At 36.7% G+C, this 6,350-nt stretch overlaps 1 protein-coding gene across 2 annotated transcripts in view; it reads left to right on the plus strand.

Moving 5' to 3' along the window:
* Positions 1 to 4,282: 4,282 nt before the first annotated feature.
* Positions 4,283 to 6,350, plus strand: part of rnf130 (ring finger protein 130) — an 18,535-nt gene continuing 16,467 nt past the window's right edge. The window contains exon 1 of one of the 2 annotated variants that reach the window (XM_054597332.1): positions 4,283 to 4,495. The gene's annotated coding sequence lies outside the window, so the exon portion shown is untranslated. The remainder of the gene's footprint in view (positions 4,496 to 6,350) is intronic. The other variant, XM_054597331.1, reaches the window with a different exon arrangement.

A 6,350-nucleotide genomic window follows, 5' to 3' on the forward strand; every position in this document is an offset into this window, starting at 1 on the left:
TCTTCACCATCTTCATCATCTTCATCATCTTAACCATCTTCATCATCTTAACCATCTTCATCCTCTTCATCACTGCTGTGTGATGTCACACTGCTGGTTTTAATCATCTTAACTCTTTGTTATTGTTATTATTATGAAGCAGTCTTTGTTATTGTTATCATTATGAAGCAGTGTGTGTTATTATTATGAAGCAGTGTGTGTTATTGTTATGAAGCAGTGTGTGTTATTATTATGAAGCAGTGTGTGTTATTGTTATGAAGCAGTGTGTGTTATTGTTATGAAGCAGTGTGTGTTATTGTTATGAAGCAGTGTGTGTTATTGTTATTATTATGAAGCAGTGTGTGTTATTGTTATGAAGCAGTGTGTGTGTTATTGTTATTGTTATGAAGCAGTGTGTGTTATTGTTATGAAGCAGTGTGTGTTATTGTTATTATTATGAAGCAGTGTGTTATTGTTATTGTTATGAAGCAGTGTGTGTTATTGTTATTGTTATGAAGCAGTGTGTGTTATTGTTATGAAGCAGTGTGTGTTATTGTTATTGTTATGAAGCAGTGTGTGTTATTGTTATTGTTATGAAGCAGTGTGTGTTATTGTTATTGTTATGAAGCAGTGTGTGTTATTGTTATTGTTATGAAGCAGTGTGTGTTATTGTTATTGTTATGAAGCAGTGTGTGTTATTGTTATTATTATGAAGCAGTGTGTGTTATTGTTATGAAGCAGTGTGTGTGTTATTGTTATTGTTATGAAGCAGTGTGTGTTATTGTTATTGTTATGAAGCAGTGTGTGTTATTGTTATGAAGCAGTGTGTTATTGTTATTGTTATTGTTATGAAGCCGTGTGTGTTATTGTTATTGTTATGAAGCAGTGTGTGTTATTGTTATAGTTATTGTTATGAAGCAGTGTGTGTTATTGTTATTGTTATGAAGCAGTGTGTTATAGTTATTGTTATGAAGCAGTGTGTTATTGTTATTATTATGAAGCAGTGTATTGTTATGAAGCAGTGTGTTATTGTTATTGTTATGAAGCAGTGTGTGTTATTGTTATGAAAGCAGTGTGTTATTGTTATAGTTATTGTTATGAAGCAGTGTGTTATTGTTATTGTTATGAAGCAGTGTGTTATTGTTATAGTTATTGTTATGAAGCAGTGTGTTATTGTTATTGTTATGAAGCAGTGTGTTATTGTTATTGTTATGAAGCAGTGTGTTATTGTTATTGTTATGAAGCAGTGTGTTATTGTTATAGTTATTGTTATGAAGCAGTGTGTTATTGTTATTGTTATAGTTATTGTTATTGTTATGAAGCAGTGTGTTATTGTTATTGTTATGAAGCAGTGTGTTATGTTTATTGTTATTGTTATGAAGCAGTGTGTTATTGTTATTGTTATTGTTATGAAGCAGTGTGTTATTGTTATGAAGCAGTGTGTTATTGTTATTGTTATGAAGCAGTGTGTTATTGTTCTTGTTATGAAGCAGTGTGTTATTGTTATTGTTATTGTTATGAAGCAGTGTGTGTTATTGTTATTGTTATGAAGCAGTGTGTTATAGTTATTGTTATGAAGCAGTGTGTTATTGTTATTATTATGAAGCAGTGTGTTTATTGTTATGAAGCAGTGTGTGTTATTGTTATTATGAAGCAGTGTGTGTTATTGTTATGAAGCAGTGTGTTATTGTTATTGTTATTGTTATGAAGCAGTGTGTTATTGTTATTGTTATGAAGCAGTGTGTGTTATTGTTATTTATTGTTATGAAGCAGTGTGTTATTGTTATTGTTATGAAGCAGTGTGTTATTATTGTTATAGTTATTGTTATGAAGCAGTGTGTTATTGTTATTGTTATGAAGCAGTGTGTTATTGTTATAGTTATTGTTATGAAGCAGTGTGTTATTGTTATTGTTATGAAGCAGTGTGTTATTGTTATAGTTATTGTTATGAAGCAGTGTGTTATTGTTATTGTTATGAAGCAGTGTGTTATTGTTATTGTTATGAAGCAGTGTGTTATTGTTATTGTTATTGTTATGAAGCAGTGTGTTATTGTTATTGTTATGAAGCAGTGTGTTATTGTTATTGTTATGAAGCAGTGTGTTATTGTTATTGTTATGAAGCAGTGTTTATTGTTATTGTTATGAAGCAGTGTGTTATTGTTATTATTATGAAGCAGTGTGTTATTGTTATTGTTATGAAGCAGTGTGTTATAGTTATTGTTATGAAGCAGTGTGTTATTGTTATAGTTATTGTTATGAAGCAGTGTGTTATTGTTATTGTTATGAAGCAGTGTGTTATTGTTATAGTTATTGTTATGAAGCAGTGTGTTATTGTTATAGTTATTGTTATTGTTATGAAGCAGTGTGTTATTGTTATAGTTATTGTTATGAAGCAGTGTGTTATTGTTATAGTTATTGTTATGAAGCAGTGTGTTATTGTTATAGTTATTGTTATGAAGCAGTTGTTATTGTTATAGTTATTGAAGCAGTGTGTTATTGTTATAGTTGTTGTTATGAAGCAGTGTGTTATTGTTATAGTTATTGTTATGAAGCAGTGTGTTATTGTTATAGTTATTGTTATGAAGCAGTGTGTTATTGTTATTGTTATGAAGCAGTGTGTTATTGTTATTGTTATGAAGCAGTGTGTTATTGTTATGTTATTGTTATGAAGCAGTGTGTTATTATTATTGTTATGAAGCAGTGTGTTATTGTTATGAAGCATAGTTATTGTTATGAAGCAGTGTGTTATTGTTATTGTTATGAAGCAGTGTGTTATTGTTATTGTTATGAAGCAGTGTGTTATTGTTATTGTTATGAAGCAGTGTGTTGTTATTATTATTGTTATTGTTATGAAGCAGTGTGTTATTGTTATTGTTATGAAGCAGTGTGTTATTGTTATAGTTATTGTTATGAAGCAGTGTGTTATTGTTATTGTTATGAAGCAGTGTGTTATTGTTATTGTTATGAAGCAGTGTGTTATTGTTATAGTTATTGTTATGAAGCAGTGTGTTATTGTTATTGTTATGAAGCAGTGTGTTATTGTTATAGTTATTGTTATGAAGCAGTGTGTTATTGTTATAGTTATGAAGCAGTGTGTTATTGTTATTGTTATGAAGCAGTGTGTTATTGTTATAGTTATTGTTATGAAGCAGTGTGTTATTGTTATTGTTATGAAGCAGTGTGTTATTGTTATTGTTATGAAGCAGTGTGTTATTGTTATTGTTATGAAGCAGTGTGTTATTGTTATTGTTATGAAGCAGTGTGTTATTGTTATGAAGCAGTGTGTTATTGTTATGAAGCAGTGTGTTATTGTTATTGTTATGAAGCAGTGTGTTATTGTTATTGTTATGAAGCAGTGTGTTATTGTTATTGTTATTGTTATTGAGGGTCACAGGGTAACACTGTTTTATGTGAATAAATAAAGACACTGAGGGTCTCGGCTGTCGTTGGTCAGTACAGAACGGATGATTAATCATCTTAATATATAGAACCAGAGACAGGCTGTCAGACAGACAGGTGGACGTCTGTCGGTAGTATATAGAACCAGAGACAGGCTGTCAGACAGACAGGTGACGTCTGTCGGTAGTATATAGAACCAGAGACAGGCTGTCAGACAGACAGGTGACGTCTGTCGGTAGTATATAGAACCAGAGACAGGCTGTCAGACAGACAGGTGGACGTCTGTCGGTAGTATATAGAACCAGAGACAGGCTGTCAGACAGACAGGTGGACGTCTGTCGGTAGTATATAGAACCAGAGACAGGCTGTCAGACAGACAGGTGGACGTCTGTCTGGTATCGCGACAGCTGATCAAATCTCAGGTGAACATGAAGGCATCGTTCACGCGCCTTCCTCTGCGCATGCGCAGTGCGCGCCAACCCGAGACACGGGCTCGAGCCTCCGCAGCGTCCGACCAGCGGGTCTAAACCGAGACAACCGGGACAACCGAGACAACCGGGACAACCGGGACAACCGGGACCTAACCGGGACAACCGAGACCAACCGGGACAACCGAGACCAACCGGGACAACCGGGACAACCGGGACAACCGGGACAACCGAGACCAACCGGGACCAACCGGGACAACCGGGACAACCGGGACAACCGGGACAACTACCGGGACAACCGAGACAACCGGGACAACCGGGACAACCGGGACCTACCGGGACCTACCGGGACAACCGGGACACACAACACACAGACACCGGGACAGACCGGAGACAACAGAGGACACACACACAGACACACAGGACAGACAGGAGGACAGACAGGAGGACAGACAGGAGGACAGACAGACAGGACAGACAGGAGGACAGACAGACAGGAGGACAGACAGGAGGACAGACAGGAGGACAGACAGCCTTTCAGCCTGAGTCACGGCTCCTCTTGTCTCTCACCAGCTGCTCGACATGGCGACGTGGAGGTCCAGATGTTGGCCTGCTGATGATGCTCCGTGATCCCACACAGGACTGAACCAGGGCTCTACCCGGAGTACACACTGTATGTACAGTACACTGTAAGAGTACACACACTGTATGTACAGTACACTGTAAGAGTACACACACTGTATGTACATACACTGTAAGAGTACACACACTGTATGTACATACACTGTAAGAGTACACACACTGTATGTACACTGTAAGAGTACACACACTGTATGTAGTATACACTGTAAGAGTACACACTGTATGTATATACACTGTAAGAGTACACACACTGTATGTACAGTACACTGTAAGAGTACACACACTGTATGTAGTATACACTGTAAGAGTACACACACTGTATGTAGTATACACTGTAAGAGTACACACACTGTATGTAGTATACACTGTATCAGTACACACACTGTATGTAGTATACACTATCAGTACACACACTGTATGTACAGTACACTGTAAGAGTACACACACTGTATGTAGTATACACTGTATCAGTACACACACTGTATGTAGTATACACTGTATCAGTACACACACTGTATGTAGTATACACTGTAACAGTACACACACTGTATGTAGTATACACTGTAACAGTACACACACTGTATGTACAGTACACTGTAACAGTACACACACTGTATGTAGTATACACTGTAACAGTACACACACTGTATGTAGTAAACACTGTAACAGTACACACACCACCACTGTATGTACAGTACACTGTAAGAGTACACACACTGTATGTAGTATACACTGTATCAGTACACACACTGTATGTAGTATACACTGTAACAGTACACACACTGTATGTAGTATACACTGTAAGAGTACACACACTATGTAGTATACACTGTATCAGTACACACACTGTATGTAGTATACACTGTAAGAGTACACACACTGTATGTAGTATACACTGTATCAGTACACACACTGTATGTAGTATACACTATCAGTACACACACTGTATGTAGTATACACTGTAACAGTATACACTGTAACACACACTGTATGTAGTATACACTGTAACAGTACACACACACACACACACACACACACCACTGTATGTAGTATACACTGTATCAGTACACACACTGTATGTAGTATACACTGTAAGAGTACACACACTGTATGTAGTATACACTGTATCAGTACACACTGTATGTAGTATACACTATCAGTACACACACTGTATGTAGTATACACTGTAACAGTACACACACTGTATGTAGTATACACTGTAACAGTACACACACTGTATGTAGTAAACACTGTAACAGTACACACACTGTATGTAGTATACACTGTAACAGTACACACACTGTATGTAGTATACACTGTAACAGTACACACACTGTATGTAGTATACACTGTATCAGTACACACACACACACACACACACACACACACACACACACACACACACACACACACACTGTATGTAGTATACACTGTAACAGTACACACACTGTATGTAGTATACACTGTAACAGTACACACACTGTATGTAGTATACACTGTATCAGTACACACACACACACACACACACACACACACACACACACTGTAACAGTACACACACTGTATGTAGTATACACTGTAACAGTACACACCACCACTGTATGTAGTATACACTGTAACAGTACACACACCACACAACAGTACACATGTACACACACTGTAACAGTACACACACTGTATGTAGTATACACTGTAACAGTACACACACTGTATGTAGTATACACTGTAACAGTACACACACCACTGTATGTAGTATACACTGTATCAGTACACACACTGTATGTAGTATACACTGTATCAGTACACACACTGTATGTAGTATACACTGTATCAGTACACACACACACACTGTATCACACACACACTGTATGTAGTATACACTGTAACAGTACACACACCACC

This window comes from Anoplopoma fimbria, chromosome 4 (assembly GCF_027596085.1).
Source record: "Anoplopoma fimbria isolate UVic2021 breed Golden Eagle Sablefish chromosome 4, Afim_UVic_2022, whole genome shotgun sequence".
Lineage (NCBI taxonomy): Eukaryota > Metazoa > Chordata > Actinopteri > Perciformes > Anoplopomatidae > Anoplopoma > Anoplopoma fimbria.